Source organism: Macaca nemestrina, chromosome 3, assembly GCF_043159975.1.
Source record: "Macaca nemestrina isolate mMacNem1 chromosome 3, mMacNem.hap1, whole genome shotgun sequence".
NCBI classification, from domain to species: domain Eukaryota; kingdom Metazoa; phylum Chordata; class Mammalia; order Primates; family Cercopithecidae; genus Macaca; species Macaca nemestrina.
In genome coordinates, this window is record NC_092127.1 from 188,556,918 (window position 1) to 188,574,801 (window position 17,884).

The 17,884-nt window shown below is 44.6% G+C and overlaps 1 pseudogene; it reads right to left on the reverse strand.

The window, feature by feature from the left end:
* Positions 1-12,847: 12,847 nt before the first annotated feature.
* Positions 12,848-13,863, reverse strand: LOC105465844 (L-lactate dehydrogenase A chain pseudogene; annotated as a pseudogene).
* Between the last annotated feature and the right edge of the window lie 4,021 nt (positions 13,864-17,884).

Here is a 17,884-nt window from a genome sequence, read left to right on the forward strand (position 1 = left end):
ACCCCGGACTTCCCTGCTCCGTCATCTGAGAAGTCCCCTTTGCCCGTTTCCTGAGTTGGAGCCCTGATTTCCTGGGTTCCAGGCCTTCCTTTTGCTTCATTGATTTCCTTTCTTGGAGCATCTCCTTCAGTAGCTTCCTGAGAGAAGCTGCATGGAAGGTAACATTTTCAAAGTTTTGCGTGTCTAAGATTGTCTTTATTCTCCTCTTACATTTCAATGATAGTTTGCTTGAGTGCAGCATTGTACCTCTTCCAACCGTGGAACCATTTCTCTGTGATCTTGTTTCCAGGTATTGATAGTCTGATGTCATTCTAATTCTTATTTTCTCTCTCTGTGGGGTTTTGGGTTCTTCTCCTTATCTCTGTTGCTTGGGAATTTCATCATCCTGTGCATTGGTGTAGATCTTTTTTGTTGTTTGTGCTGTTCCCAAGTGAATCATTTCAATCTGGAAACCTGTGGCCTTCAGTTGCAAGAAAGTATAGGTTAAGCATCCCTAATCTTAAAATTTGAAATCGGAAATGCTCCAAGATCTGAAATGTCTTGAGAGCAGGCATGATGTCACAAGTGGAAAATTCCACATCTGATCTCGTGTGACATGTCACAGTCAAAATACTGGCACACAACACATCGTTTATTTCATATTCCCAAGGGAAAAAAAGGCCTTCTCAGCCCCCTTCAGCAGTGATGTATCTTTTCCATGCACATCCAGATTCCCTCCACCCTTCAAGCACTCACACAGGGAATAAAATAGCACTTGCACAGGCTGAGGCACCAATGACAGGTTCCCCACAATGCCCCACATGAAGCCAAGATCTACCTGCATTACTCCGTTGGTTCTTTTTCTTATTCTCTGCTGTGTGGTGTAAAGTTATTGATTAAGACCAGGCATGGTGGCTCACACCTGTAATCCCAGAACTTTGGGAGGCCGAAGCGGGCGGATCACCTGAGGTCAGGAAGCCGAGATAGCCTGGCCAACATGGTGAAACCTCGTCTCTATTAAAAATACAAAAATTAGCCAAGTGTGGTTGCGGGCACCAGTAATCCCAGCTACTTTGGAGACTGAGGCAGGAGAATTGCTTGAGCCTGTGGGGCGGAGGTTGCGGTGAACCACTGCACTCCAGCCTGGGCAACAAGAACAAGACTCCATCTCAAAAATAAATAAATAAATAAAAATAAAATAAAAATAAATAAATTAATTAATAAATAAAGTTATTGATTAAAAATTTAAAGGCCTGCTGATACTCCCATGGGCTACAGTGGTGAGAAAAAAAAAAGAAGCATTTGTGTTTATCTATGACATGGAAAGTCAAGCTGTTGGAGAAGCTGGACAGTGCTGTAGACGTGAAACATTGGATGGAAGAGCTCAGTGTTGGGATGACCACAGCACATGACCTGAAGAAACAGAAGGATGAACTGTCAAAGTCCTATGCCGCAAGTCGTGAACAGAAGTTAATGAAAACTAGAAAAACACTGTGTATAGCTAAAAATGAAGATTTCAGCTGTGTATTGAGTGTGACCCCATCAGTTGTTGTGTACCCGGATCATGAAACAAGCAAGGATCAGTCACGCTGAACAAAACATCGAAGGAAACTGTGAATATTCAACAGGCTGGATGCAGAAATTTAAGAAAAGACGACATTAAGCTGAGCTCGGTGGCTCGTGCCTGTAATCCTAACACTTTGAGAAGCTGAGGAGAAAGTGTTGCTTGAGCTCAGGAGTTTGAGCCAGCCTGGGCAGCATAGTGAGACCTCATCTACACAAAACATTGTTTTTTAAGATTTTTTATTTCCACTGTATTTTTATTTCACATCATCCCAGATTCTTTTTATCTCCTTAAAACATAGACTTACAAGACAATTTAAATATTTTTGTTAAAGCAGTTATGGTCAATGCCCCACTGTGTCTGCAATTAAAAAAGACGTATCCTGAATATTTGGGGATGAGAATTCTGTTTTGATTTTACTCCAGAAAAACCAATTACTATACAAAACATTTTTAAAATTAGCCAGGTATGGTATGTGCCTATAGTCCTAGCTACTTGGGAGGCTGAGGTGGAAGGAAGGCTTGAGCCCAGCAGGTCGAAGCTGCAGTCAACCATGATCACACCACTATAATCCAGCCTGGGTGAGAGTGTGAGACCCTGTCTCAAAAAAGAAAAGAAAAACTACCAACATTAGCTGGGCATAGTGGCTCATGCCTGTAGTCTCAGCTACTCGGGTGGCTGAGGTAGGAGAATCGTTTGAACCCGGGAGGCAGAGGTTGCGGTGAGCCCAGATCGCGCCACTGCACTCCAGCCTGGCTACAGAGCGAGACTCCGTCTGAAAAAGAAAAGAAAAGAAAAGAGAATTAAAGACAGCATTAAATTATTAAAGATGTGTGATGATAAAACATTTGCTGATCAAGAAGCAGTGAGGAAATTCAGTAACGAGTTTGCAAAGGTCATCACTGATAAAAATCTGACACCATTGCAGAACAACTCTACAATGCCGATGAAACATCACTGTTTTGCTGTGATTGCCCTAGAAAGACAGTGACTACAGCTGATGAGACAGCCCCTGTGGGAATGAAGGATTCCAAGGGCAGAACGACTGTGCTGGGATGTGCTAATGCAGTAGGCACGCATAAGTTTGAGCTTGCTGGGATGGGCAAACACTTGTACTCTCACTGTTTTCATGGAGTAAATTTCTTACCGGTCTAATTGTTATGCTAACAAAAATGTATGCAACGCCAATTCTGATTGATTTCACAAACATTTTGCTTTTTAAAACTCAATTTAATTTAGTTTAAAGAAACAGAGACAGGGTCTCATGATGTTGCTCAAGCTGGTCTTGAACTCCTGGGTTCAAGCAATCCTCCTGCCTCAACCTCCCAAAGTGTTGAGATTACAAGTGTGAGTCACTGTGCCCGGCCTATTTCACAAACGTTTTGTACCAGTGACTTGTGCTCAGGGAAGCTGAGCTAGATTATGACCACAATATTTTGTTATTCCTTTTTAATTTTATTTTAATGTTTTAGAGACAAGGTGTCTCTCTGTCACACGTGCTGAAGTGCGGTGGTGCTATCCTAGCTCACTGCAGTCTTGAACTCCTAGACTCAAGTGATTCTTCCACCTCAGCCTCTCAAATAGCTAGGGCTACAGCTAATTTTTAAATTTTTTATAAAGACAAAGTCTCGTTATGTTGCCCAGGCTGGTCTCAAACTCCTGGGCTCAAGCACTCCTCCCGCTTTGGCCTCCCAAAGGTGCTGGAATTACAGGCATGAGCCACAAAACTGGCCAGGTTTTGTTACTCCTTGACAACAGTTCTGCTCATCTTTCAGCTGAAATTCTCATAAAAAAAGGCTTATGCCATGTACTTTCCCCAAATGTGGCTTCATTAATTAAGTCATGTGACCAGGGTATCCTTAGATCAATGACGAGTAAATATAAAAACCCTCTCTTGAACAATGCACTAGCAGCAGTGAACAGTGGTGTGTGTGTGGGAGATTTTCAAGAGGAGTTGAGCACAAAGGATGCTGTAAACACTATTGCCAGTGCTGAGAACACAGTGACTAAAGACACAGCTGTGCATGCCTGGCACAACCTCTGGCCTGTGACTGTGTTCAGTGATGATCATAAACAAGCTGGTGACTTTCAAGGATTCCATATGTCAAGTGAGAAAAAAAATCATGTCTGACCTTATATGTGCAAAATATAGACCTTCAGCGTTTATCAGTGAGCTGGAAGAGGTGAATATAGAAGTTTTTAACATTGAGAATGGGGCTCCAATTGTTCATTTATTGACTAATGGCGAAATAGCTGAAATGTTTCTGAATCAAGGTGATGGTGATAATAGTGACAATAAAGATGATGTTAGCACTGTAGAAAGAGTGTCTACACACAACACGATGAAAATGCAGGATGGGCTTATTGAAGGGCTAGCACGCTGCACATTCACAACAGAACAACAAAATCATGTCCCTTATAAAATCAAAGAGAGACTCTCAGAAAAAAAAAAAAAAAAACCTTATTAATGAGGCAGAGGACCCTGCAGGAAACATTTAAAAAGCCATCCCGCGGAATGCCTCCTCATCCCTGGAAGACTCACTTTCTCGTTCCTCAACTACTTCTCGTGTTTTTTCTCACCCAAAACAAATCAAAGCAAAAAACAACAAAAAACAGTCACTAGGCCAGGCACTGTGGCTCACGCCTGTAATCCCAGCACTTTGGGAGGCCAAGATGGGTGGATCACCTGAGGTCAGGAGTTCGAGACCAGCATGGTCGATATGGTGAACCCCTATCTCTACTGGGTATGGTGGTGGGCACCTGTAATCCCACCTACTAGGGAGGCTGAGGCAGGAGAATCGCTTGAAACCGGGAGGCAGAGGTTGCAGTGAGCTGAGATCACGCCATTAGACTCCAGCCTGGGTGACAGAGCAAGACTCCAACTCAAAACAAACAAACAAACAAACAAAACCAGTTATTAGTAACCTTTTAATCAGACAAGGCATTGCTGGCGAAGTCGAACGCCTGCCTTTGCTGGCTGCTGCTGGTTAGCGGTGATGCATGAGTTCTCATGATGCTGCTGCACTGCTTGGGTACCCTGAGCATATGATTTTTCACTGTATTAATGGCACATCTTTTTTTCTTTTATTTATTTCTTTTTTTTTTTTTTTTTTTACTGTTAAAGTACTCATGTTACTAAGTGTAAGAAAATGGTTGTTTATTGGTAGAATATAAATTCAGTCAGGAATGTTGGGGATGCCAACCGACCAAGATTGTCCACATTGGTGGCTGAGATAATCACACTGTTGCTTGCTTGCTTGCTTTTGAGATGGAGTCTCGCTCTGTCACCCAGGCTAGAGTGCAGTGGCATGATCTCAGCTCACTGCAACCTCTGCCTCCCAGGTTCAAGCAATTCTTCTGCCTCAGCCTCCCGAGTAGCTGGGATAATAGGTGTGCACCACGCCAGGCTAATTTTTGTATTTTTAGTAGAGGCAGGGTTTCGCCATGTTGGCCAAGCTGGTCTTGAATTCTTGACCTCAGGTGATCTGCCCTTCTTGGCCTCCCAAAGTACTGGGACTACAGGCATGAGTCACCATGCCTAGTCCCTGCACCTTTGCTTTCTGATGTTTTAGTGTACATGAACTTTGTTTTCTGCCAAAATCATTAAAAATATTGCATAAAATTACCAGCAAGCTATGTATATGAGGTTTATATAAAACATAAATGAATTTATTGTTTAGACTTGGGTCCCACCCCAAGATATCTCATTATATGTATGTAAATATTCCAAAATATGATACAAATTCTGATATGGTTTAGCTCTGTGTCCCCACCCAAATCTCATCTTGAATTGTAATCCCCATATTTTAAGGGAGGGATGTGGTGGGAGGTGATGGGATCATGGGGGTGGTTTCCTTTATGCTGTTCTCACGATAGCAAGTGAGTTCTCACGAGATCTGATGGTTTTATAAGTGGCAGTTTCCCCTGTTCCTTTCCTCTCCTGCCACCATGTAAGGCAGGCCTTGCTTTGCCTTTGCCTTCTGCCATGATTGTAAGTGTCCTGCGGCTTCTCCAGCCATGTGAAACTGTGAGTCAATTAAACCTCTTTCCTTCATGAATTACCCAGTCTCAGATATTCTTTATAGCAGTGTGAAAATGGATTAATACAAATCCTAAATGCAGAATACCCATTGTTTCAAACATTTCAGGTAAGAGATACTCAACCTGTACCCTTAACTGCAAATTTAATCATCTATCTTCTCAGAATTCCTATTACTTCCTATTATTTGGACATTACACTGATTAGATCAATCCTTTAGTTTACAAAAATCTCTTAAAATCTCTCCTATGCTCCATTCTAGAAGATTTTCTGAATTTTATTCATTTCCTTGGTTTCATTTCTGCTCTTGTATTCGTAGTATTTAAGAGCTCTTTCGTAGTCTTTGAATGTCTCCTTTATTATAGCATCTTGTTCTTATTTCACAGACGCAATATTTATCTCTCTGAGGCTTGGAATTACAGATTTTTTTTAAAATAAGTTTATTCTGCTTGCTGCATTTTCTCTCTTTTCTCTGAGTTCCTTCGCTCTCTCTCTCTCCCTTTCTGCTTTCATCTTCCTTTTTTATATCAAGAGATGTTTCCCAAATTACTGGTGACATTTGCCCAAAAACGTGGAATAAGAGCTCTGTGGGCATAGTCTGGGTTTGTGGGCAAGTCAGGCAATGAAGCAGCGATCCATCATTTCACTGGGGCTGCCGAAACGGCAGTTTGTGTAGGTCTTTCCCCTTAAGCCAGTGGGTTTCTCTAGAGGGGAACCCTTCAGTTTCTTCCCAGGGGAGGGCAGCAAGGGCAGAGCCTGGCTGCCAGGTTTCTGGGAGCCAAGTTGGGAAAGATGCCCAGAGGTCTCACGATTGAGAGTGCAGATTTCCTCCACATGTTCTGGGATTAGCCAGGTGTCAGGACACCTCCTTCAGATGTGTTGGTGTTCCTGAAGCCAAAGCCTGTTTGGGGCAATTCCTCCAGAGAGAAAACCAGAGTGGTGGCTCATGAGGCCGGGTGGTACTCATCTCGCTGCCTGTGATGAGGGACCTTCCCACCAGGCCTGTGTGCTCCCCATTCATTTCCTGCCCCTGGGACTCTCATTCCTGGGCTATTATTCCTGGCTCTAGGCATAAGTGGCTTACTTGTGGTCACTCCCCTCAAAGGCTGGGATGGAACTGTGAGAGAATACATTTACTTTGTTAAAAGACACCCAGCTTGTGGTTAATTGGTTACAGAAACCTCAGGGAACTAATGATGCCTTTGGGAAAAGTTTTCACAACAAAGATATGAGCTTAGAACATCTCAGGATTCTCCCACACATGACCAACTGGATACCTGCTGAAGTATGACCTGGTTTCTAAAGACCCAGGGCAGCAATCTTAGGCTGATGTTTCTTTCCAGCTTAGGCTTGGTTAATTTCTTGCAGGCGCTGCAGTTTTCAATGCAGGGTGTATGTGGAAACCACCTGGTTTCCATCCCAGAGGATACCTGGTCTCCATCCCACAGCATTTTAAAAGAGGTTCTGTGTGTGCTTCAGGTTACACAGTCCTGGTGAAGAGTCACGGCTCTGAAACCAGCATCGGACCCCAACATACAGGGAGAGGAGAGCAGACCCAGAGGGAGTCTTCTGGCCTGTTCTTGAACTAGGGAGATCTCTGGGATTGTCAGGGAGGGGGAGTCCTTCGGGACCCACCCTTGTGATTGAGAAACAGAGAGGCCCAGAAAAAGCAAATGACTTGCTAAAGTCATGAAACTGGCAAGTGATGACGCTGGAATTTGAACCAAGCTAGAAGTTAGGTCTCTTGACTCCAACCTCTGGTTTTCATTTCCTTTGGGCATGTATCTGTGAGACTGGAAAATGTATCCTAATGGATCTATTCATGGTCCGGGGCCATGTGGCCAAATCCCACATAGGTCCCCTCCCACAGAGCCCCAAAATAAAGAGTAAAGCAGAATAAAATGAACCAACTTTAATCAAAAGGAAATTCTCCTTGTGCCTCTTCTATGCCTGGCCGACACTGGGTGCTGGGACTAGTGAGTGAGGTGGTCCTTGCTGTCAAGGATGGAGGGAAGGAAACTCCCTAAGAGCAGCCTGTGCTGAGCCCAAGACACGTGCACCAGACACAAACTCAGGGCCACTCAACTAGCAGCAGGTGTCGCCACTGAACAGGTAGGAACACCAAGGCTGAAAGGGTAACAGATCCTAGCAAGGGTCGCCCCGGTTTAAAGTGGGGTTATGGGTTGAGTGCTTGTCCATATTCATATGCTGAAATCTATGGTATTATAAAAACCCTCTTTCCCAGGTCAAGAGATGCCTACGTAGCCCACAAACACGCTCAAATTCATGTGCTGAAATCTAACCCCCAATGTGACAGCATTTGGAGGTGAGGCCTTTGGGAGGTGATGAGGTGATGAAGGCTGAGCCCTCATGATGGAATTCATGTCTTATGAGAAGGGACCAGAGAGCCAGTGTGCCCTCTTTCCACCATGTGAGCATCCAAGGAGAAGTCAGGATTCTGCAACCCAGAAGGGGGCCCTCGCCAGACCTTGGCCATGCTGGAGCCTTGATCTTGGACTGGCAGCCTCCAGAATTGTGAGAAATAGGAGTCTATTGTTGATAAGCCACCCGGTGTGGTACTTTGTTATAGCAGCTGGAGCTAAGACAAATGGTGAAGCCAGGTTAGAACTCAGCTCTCTCCAATTTACAGCTTGTTGGGGTAGAGGGAATGTAAACAGGTCATTGCAGCCTTCCCCAAGATGTGCTATCGCAGGTGGTCCTTCTTCCCCAGAGCTTCTGCCCATCACTAACCCCAGGGGCTAGGGTTGAAGGAGTGGAGGGAAGATGAAAAGCCATCTTCCCATGCTTGTGGGCACAGGCAGAGCCTGTGTTGAGTTACAGGTCTTTGGCATAAGGTGTTACAGAACTGGGCTGTGTTTATAAACTACCCAGGGATCTCTTGACCTAGGAAGCAGGGTTGTTATAATGCTAAGCCTGGGGAAGGCAAGGGGAACAGGGGTCATCAGAGGTTACCTTGGAGGGTCTGACTCAGTCTCCCATGTCTCTTTTTCAGGCCTACTGAATTCGCCGAGAAGGCCCCTGAGTGAGTGGGTGGCAGTCAGGCAGCTTCCTCACAACAAGGAGTTAGCCAGCCTCAGCTGCGGCAGACCCTGCCCACCTGCCCTCAGCGGGTGAGCGGAGGAGCCCAGCGCTATCCCGAAGGAGGGTGTCTCAGACCTGAGGGTAGGCACACCTAGCTTCTAGGCTGCCCTGTGTGCTCCTCCACTTCTCTGAGCCTCAGTTTCCTCATCTCCAACATGGGATGACTCCGATGATAACACAGTAATGCCTACCTTGAGAGGTTTTTTTTTTTTTTTTTAGAAGATTAAGAACTGCAGTGGGGGAGCATGTTTTGCAAAAACGTCAGCTCCAAATTAACATCAGATTTCCCTGTCTTATGTGCTCCCATGGTCCCTTAAATAGCACTGAAGTTCACTACGTCACTGTCATTTTTACGGCATGTCTCCATGGTAAGGATGAAAGCTCTCTGCCAGTAGGCACCTAGGCTGGTCTGCTCATTGTCAAATTCTTGCCTGATGCTTAGGTGCTTAATAAATACTGTCTAAATGAATATATACAAATGTTGTTGTTAATATGATTGCACGAGATAGGATTAATACATCTTTTGTCTTATGAATAGAGCATTCTATACCAGATTTTGTCTTCTAGGTTATATATAGGGACTCCTCGACAGTCAGTATCTCTCTCCTTCTTTCTCACCCTCTCCGGATTCCACCTCTGTCCATCTATCTGTCGTCCTTGAGTCCAAGCCAGCACAGACCCTTCTTCCTCAACCCTCCCAGGCAGCCCCTGTCCTTTCCCACACGGAATTTCCAGGCCCAGGCCTGGTAGAGGTCAAACTATCTGGACCTGGGACCCTCTTGAGTCCAAAGGCAGGCTCTGGTCTGACCCAGTACTGGTCTCAGTGACAGACTGAGGCCATCATAGGCTGTGGCTGGGCACAAACCTCCTGATCAACATGAAAAAGATGTCAAGAATCTGAAAAAAAATCTATGTTTTGGCTGGAGCCTCGGCTTAACCCCTCATGAGCTATCTCTGTTGAAAGGCTTTTTTTTTTTTTTGGTTTTGTTTTGTTTTGCGTGCAGATTATTTGAGAACTGCTTGGCACTTGGGAATTTTCCATTGGCGTGAGCTGAGCCTACTAGTGCCAAGAAAGGAGAGAAGAAAAATCAGACAAAATGGGTCCCGCTCTCTTGCCAGTCTCAATTTGGAAGACTTTTTCCATCCTTGGGGCCATTTGTGAAAAATCAAGCTCTGAGGCCTTCTAGGGAAAATCTCTGGGCTTTTGATTCTCCAGTGCGGAAATTCTCTGCATTTGAATATTAAGTAGTGAAATGAGAGGGGTGTGAGCTACGGAGGCCAGAACAGTTGTGTGCACTTATTTTTTTTTTTTTTTCCTTTATCATGGGGAGGCAACATGGTTTCTGTAGTCTGAGAAAGCTTAATCAAACTGTGGCTTTGTTAGTTACTGCGTGGGTTGGAGAAATTACGTTTCCCAAGCCTCAGTTTACTGCTCTGTAAAAAGAGGTAATGGTACTCATTTTGATGAGTTATTGGGAGGAGTGACTGTGGATTCTGTGTGTGTTCTGTAGTCTTCTTCTCCCTGGTGTGTGTGTGTGTGTGTGTGTGTGTGTGTGTGTGTGTGTGTGTGTTTTATGAATGAGGGGCTTGGTGGAGATGGTGTTTTCCTGTAGGGGTTTCTGAGCCCCACTGCCTAATTATCTCTAAAAGGCCCTTCCAGTGTTAATCAAATGAAGAGCTGGGTCCTCAGCTGGGAAGTTGAATCTTGGAGGGTGGGCCCTGGGCTGGTGTGGGGGGACTTGCCTGAATCACTTCAGGTTAGCATTCCTCAAGGGCAGGTGTGTGTGGCAGGGCGGTCTTTGGGGCAGTGGTTGCTAAGATGGTGAGCAGATCTGGTCAGAAGCCAGGATGACATAGCCTGCTGAAATGATGCTGTTTTATGTTCCTCTCCACATTTATTTTGGACTTTAGGGAAAAAAATCTTGATAAAATAGAAACTTTTAGTCATGTCTCAACTGTACTATGGGATTATAAGGGAAGAATCTCTGTAAAGGGAGTGAAAATGTGTGGGGACCCTGAGCAGGCTAAGAGTTTGTCCTCCAAACTCATGTCCCCTAAATGTCTTCATTCTCATCTGGGGGCAGGAGTGGCAGGTGTGGGGAAGTAGGAACCCTGATTCTACATCTCTTTTGCTGTCAGAACAATTCTGCTCCGGCCCAAATTTGCAGGCTGTACAGAGTAAAATAAAACTATAATTAACTGAGCCCCCTCCACTAAGATTAGATCAACCATCTATTGATCATCAAGCCTGCCTTTGGGGGTCTCATTTTTGAATCCAGGGGGCCCCTCAAAGAATTCTTTCCTGTCATATTGCCCTTGAGAGAATGTTGCTAAATATAATTCCCTCCATCTCACTCTCCCTGGAATGATCTGGCCCCTCTCATAGATAGCTTCAGAGACATGCTCAGCTGTTGGTTCTGTTTTCTCTCTTTCCTTTTATAGACAGGGTCTTGCTCTGATACTGAGGCTGGAGTGCAGTGGGGCAACCGTAGCTTAGCTGAGACCACAGGTTCACGCCACCATGCCTGGCTAATGTTTTTTTTCATCTTTGTAGAGATGAGGCCTCACTGTTTCCCAGGCTGGTCTTGAACTCCTGGGCTCAAGTAATGCTCTCACTTCAGCCTTCCAAAGTGCTGGGATGACAGTCATCATGCCTGGCCTTGTTGGTTCTTAATCTGGCTCTGTGAGGCTAAGGGGGACAACCAATCTCCCCTAGGCCAGAGAGGTGGGTCGTGGTAGCAGAAACCACCATCGTCCATGAAGTAAAGAGGATTAGGACTGGGAGGTCCAAAACCCCTTCTTTGATGGAGATTCTGTGTTGCAAACTTGAAAGTTAAGGGTTTGTTTACATTAAGGAAACTGCTAGCTTATTATAGTTTATAAAACAGCACAGGACTGGCATGTAGTAGGTATTGCATATGAGGCAACGTGGTGCAGTGTTTATAAGAGTGGGTTTTAGACCAAAACTCTCTGGCTTCAAATATAATCACTATCAGCCATGTGACTTTGGGAAAATTACATAAGCCCCCTGAACCCCATTTCCCCATCTGCAAAATAGGGATGATGACAGTACTACTTTACTTGGTTGTTCTGAGGACTAGATGAGATAATACTTTAAAAATGCTATCACTGGGTGTGACATGCTATGGTAGGCAAAATAATGGCTCCCAAAGATGTCCACTTCCTGATCCCCTGGACCTGTGACTACATTAGATTCGTGGCAAAGGGAAATTAGGGCAGCAGGTGAAATTGAGCTTGCACATCAGCCATCCCTGAGATGCAGAGCTCATCTTGGATGATCTCAGTGGCCTGATGTAATCGAGAGGGTCCTTATAGGTGGACGGGGAAGGCAGAAGAGAGAGAACCAGACCAACGGCAGCCTGAGAAGATTGTGGCCCACAATTGGTGGTTTTGAGATGGAAGAGGTCATAAACAAAAAATGGAGGCGACCTCTGGAAGCTGGAAAAGGCAAGGGAACAGATTGACCCCTGGAGCCTCCAAAAAGGAACATAGCCCTCCTGGAACCTTGATTTAGACCCGTGATGGACGTTTGACCTACAAAACTGTAAGAATATCCATTGTGTTTTATTTTTATTTTTTTTCACTGTTCAAAGGTTATTGGGGGTTTTAGTTGGTATGACACTTGGATAGTTGGTTGCATTGTTTATATGTAGATGTTTCTTTTGCAGTATATGGCAATGTGTAGTACTGATATATATAGCACACAGAATAAGATCCTGTGAAACAGTTATGCACAAGACATGAAATATTGGATTTATACACTGGATTCTAGGATGTGACTGATTGGGAAAAAAATGTTGGACGGGGCATGTTTGGTGAAGGAGCCAGGAAAGTATATAACATACAGTAAACATCCATCTGGCTCAAGGGGTAAGTAACTGCAGCATGTGCAGCGTTGGCAGTGGTGCCTCAAAGGTGGTAGACTTATAGGACTACACAAGATTAGTACCATCCAGCATCAGGATATAGCTGTAGGATTTTACAAACTATGCCTCTTTCTAACTTTAGGAATTGATGCTTTTCCCAGTCCATCTTAATATTACTGCTTTAATCACAGATTAGATAAAAAGGATGACATGCACAACCTCCAACTAAAATCCTGTTGTAGCCTAGACAGTGAAGCAGTGTGACATCAGAAAACTTTAAAATTGCAGCTCTTTTTGGATCCCCCAAAGTGTATCTGCACTCTTCTTCAAACAGGCCTCTTCCTCAGGAGTCAGAATCACCTTCACAAGGTATGAGATTCCATTCTGTCCCAAGATGCAAGGAACACTAAGGAAAACATCATCCTTTATTCCATAGAAACCCTTAATCGTGATGGAAATCGGGTGTACCTGCCTAAGATTCTTCATTATACTCTCTGCCAAATCTGCCACAGAGAGACCAAAGGCCCAGGATGTGTAGCCTTTCAGTTTGATCACCTCATAAGCACTCTTGACCACCTGCTTGTGAACCTCTTTCCACTGTTCTTTATCTGTATCAGTCCCTAAATCTGGGTGGAGAATCCTCAGGGAAGTACCAGCAACATTCACCCCACTCCATACAGACACACTGGACTATCCATGCTCCCCAAGGACCTACCCATGACAGCTTGATGGGTGGACTCCCAGCCTTTCCTCCATCAGGGAACGGAATTGGGCTGAATCCAGATTGCAGCCACTTCCAATAACACGGCTTTTGGGAAAGCCACTTATCTTCCAAGCCACACAAGTCAAGATATCCACTGGATTTAAAACAATAAGGAACTTGCAGTTGGGCTGTATTTTACAATATTAGAAATAATGAATGTAAAGATGTTTACATTACACTGGACCAAATTGAGAGAGCTTTCTCCTTCTTGCTGATGTGCCCCAGCTGCGATCATGACCAGCTTGGAATTTGCAGTTACATTATAATCTTTGCCAGAGACCATCTTTGGTTTTCTTAGGAAAAGTCTGCCATATTGGAGATTCATCATCTTTCCCTTTAATTTGTTCTCCGAGACATCAACAAGAGCAAGTTCATCTGCCAAGTCCTTCGTTAAGATACTGATGGCACAGGCCATGTGAACAGCACCAACCTCAACAACAGTAATCATGTTCTGGGGGGTCTGTTCTTCCTTTAGAAGATTATGAATCAACTGATCCTTGAGAATTGCCATATTGGACTTAGAACCAAAAGGAATCGGGAATGCACATTGGGTGGCCATCGGGGGCATGCAACAAGGAGATTTGGACTTGGTGGCAGCGGCTCCAGCTATTGTGTTGTTTTAAGCCACAAGTTCTTCACAATATGTTACAGGATCAACAGAAAAGTAATCACATATGGTAGGCATTGAAGAAATATAAACTTTCAATTTTCCCTTTACGACTGTTCAGATGTTTCTTTTCTCAACCCCTAGAGAGCAGACATCATACATTTATTTGCAATGACCAGAGCCATGCCAGGCATACACGAGGTGGTCTAGAATAGATGAAAAAACAAACTAATGAATATGGGTGTCTTAGTAACTAGCATTGGTTGTGTTCCTAAGGTGTGATAATGTGGTAGGCTGAATAATGGCCTCCATACATGTTCATGTCCTAATCCTCAGAACTGGTGGGTGTGTTACCTTATAGGCAAAGGGAATTTGCACCTGTGATCAAATTAAGGTTTTGAGATAGCATGATGGTTAATTTTATGTGTCAACTGACAGGGTCAAGTGATACTCAGGTAACTGGTATAACATTTCTGAGTATGTCTGTGAGGGTCTTTCTGGAAGGGATGAGCACTGAATCAACAGACTGAGTAAAGAAACTCTGCCTTCATCAATGTGTGTGGGCACCAAACAATCTGTTGAGGGTCAGGTAGAACAAAAAAAGTGGAGGAAGAATGAATTTGCTCTCTCTTCTTGAGCTGGAACATCCGTCTTCTGCCGTTGGACATTGAAGCTCTTGGTTCTCGGGCCTTTGAATTCCAGGACTTGCTGGAAGTTACACCATCAACTTCCCTGGATGGGGATGGTCCCAGTAGTATAAGTCCTGGAGCCAATTCCCATAATAAACCTCCCTTTCTATCGCTCTATATATCATATTGGTTCTGTTTATCTGGAGAACTTTGACTAGTACACACAGTATTAGTTTTCTGTTGCTGTGTAACGATGTTACCGCAAATTTAGCAGCTTAAAAGAGCACACGTTTACGAACTATCCTGGATTATCTGGGTTGACCTAATGTAATCTTAAGTGTTTTTATAAAGGGACACAGAAGACTCAGAGTTACAAAAGTGATGTGATGATGGAAGGAGGGTTTTGAAAAAGCTACACTGCTGGCTTTGAAGATGAAGGAAGGGGCCATGAGCCAGGGAATAAAAAATGGAATTTAGAAGCTGCAAAAGATAAGAAAATAATTCTGCCTTAGAGTCTCCCCAGGAGTAACCAGCCCTGCCAATGCTCAACTTTAGCCCAATGAGACTGTTTTCAGAATTCTGAACTCTAGGACTGCAAGCAAGTAAATATGTGTTGTTTTACGCCACTAAGCTTGTGGTACTCTGTGACAACATTTATAGAAAACTAATACAGCTGAGTATAGGAGAATGGTTTCCTTCCCACTGGCTGAGTGTACATCTGAAAGGTGGTGTATTTTGCCCATTTTCAGAGAGAGAAACTAAGACTGTATTAGTTATGTATGACTGTGTAACAATGTTACTACAAACTTAGCAGCTTAAACCACTTCACATTTATTATCTCATAATTCTGTGGGTCAGGAGTCTGGGCACAGAATGGCTGGGTCCTCTGCTCTATGCCTTCACAAAGCTGCAATCAAGATATTGGCTGGGGCTGTGATCTCATCTGAGGTTTGACTGGAGGCTGTGCTCATAGGTTTTGGCAGTTCCTTGCAGGCTGCTGGACTGAGGGCCTCACTATCCTTTTTGGATGGAGGCTGGAGCTGCCCTCAGTTCACTGCCATGTGGCCCCCTCCATAGGACATCTTACAACATGGCAGCTTGCTTCTTCACACCCAGCAAGAGAGGTTACAATCTTTTGTATCATAATAATGTGCATCTCGTCACAAATCACAGGCCCTACTGACACTCAAGGGCAGGGGATAACACAAGAGTATAAATGTATTAGTTGCTTCCACACTGCTATAAAGATACTACCTGTGACTGGGTAATTTATAAACAAAAGAGGCTTAATTGACTCACAGTTCCACATGGCTGGGGAGGTCTCAGGAAACTTGGCGGAAGGTGAAGGTGAAACAAGGACTTTCTTCACATGGTGGCAGGAGAGAGAGTGAGAGAGGGGGGAAATGCCACAGACTTTGAAACCATCAGATCTTATGAGAACCCACTCACTATCACAAGAACAGGAAGGGGGAAATCCACCCCCATGATCCAATTACCTCCCACCAGGCCCCTCCCCCGACACCTGGGGATTGCAATTCAATATCAGATTTGGATGGCGACACAGAGCCAAACCATATCAATAAACATCAGCTTATGGGGCCACCCCAGAGGCTGTCGACCATAATGACCCAGAGAGGGTCATTATGAGTTGAAAGAGTTGGAAGCAGGAAGTTAGTGGCTCTCAAAGGGAGGCAGTGTGATAAGGGAGTCAAGAATATTTGCCCAAGAAGACTGTGTTATATCAAATTCCAACTATGGCACTTCTTCACCTTGAGAACATTACTTATTCTGAGCCTCAGTTTCCTCAACTGTAAAATGGGAATGATAGAGCACAGGCCTCGTAGGACAGCTCTGAGGTTACTAGCTGATCTGAATATAAAGGACTCTGCTCCTTGGAGGCCCTGAATCAATGCCACTCATGTTCACTATGTTTCCTCCAAGTTGGTTTGTTTTGCATGATAGGGTGTCTGTAGTTGTAGATTCTTGAAAGCAGTTTGACTGGCAGCAGAGGGTGCTCTTGTCTCCCAGTATCCATCAATCCAATTTCCCTTTGATGATGGGATCCACCAGTTTGGGTTGGGTTCGTGGCCATCTAGCTGAAACCACTTTTCTTAACACCCCTTGCAGCGAGGGGTGTGACCAAATTTTGATAACAAAATTTTGTGTACAAATTTTGGTCAACGGGGTGTGAGCAGAGCCCATAAAAGAAGCACTCTTCCTCTTCTCTCTTCCTGCAGGCAGGAATGTGACAAGAGCATTGTTTGACACCAGTCATGGTGACGGCTGAGAACGAGCTAGAGTGCCCTGCTTCCCAGCTCCTCACCAGCCCTGGGCCATCTACGGAGACTCTACACAAGTGAAAAATAAACTCTTTCCTTTTGAAGTCACTGTACTCAAGGTTACTTGTTAAAACAGCCTCATCTGGTTCTTATTTAATACATAGTTGTTCACTGGCTTTAGCTGTGAAGAACAATCACATGCAGCCAGATGGAATAGTTCCTGCTTTAGAATCATGTGTGAATCCTGCCCGAGCCTGGATTCCCCAAAAGCAGAGCCTGAGACAGAAGCTTTTGTTTGAGGACTGTTAGACAGTGTGGTCCCAGGATCAGGTATGGGACAACAAGTGAGGCTTGGGTGGAGGAGTGTCTTGGCTCCACCTTCTGTGACTTCCTGATCTCCTCCAATGATTCCATGAGAATCATCTCAGAGCAATCATTAAAGGTAGAGAGAGTGCAGCAATTTTCCACTGACTTGAAGTCCCTGTTGGTTAAGGTTTATCCTATTTGATGTTTATTCCTCACAGTTCTGAAAAGTGCATGTGCCCAGCCCAAGGAGGCTTCCTGCGGCATCCTAAGCCCAGTATTGATAAACATTGGGTGAGATGCTGTCAGGTCACTGTTGCAGGAAGCTGGGCAGAGCCTGTGAACACCTGGCCACCACAGCTGGGGCTGTGATCATACATAGATGAGGCCAAGAGGATCTAAGGTGGTACACAGGAGAGGGCCCTGGGAGTCATCAGAAGTGGTGGGTCAATGAGCCAAAAGCCCGTTCTTCCACCATGCTCGCTTTCCCCTGAACTCAAGCTGTCAGCAAGGCTGCATTCCCCCAATCCTGAAGGCTTTAGGGGAGGATCCTTACTGCCTCTTCCAGCTTTTGGTGGCTCTAGGTGTTCTGTGGCCTGAGGCTGCAGCATTCCAATCTCTGCCTCCATAACCATATGGCCTCCACTGTCTGTGTCTCTCAACGTGGCTTCTCCTTTTCTCTCTCTTCTGAGGACTTGTCATTGGACTTAGGACCTACCCTAATCCAGCATG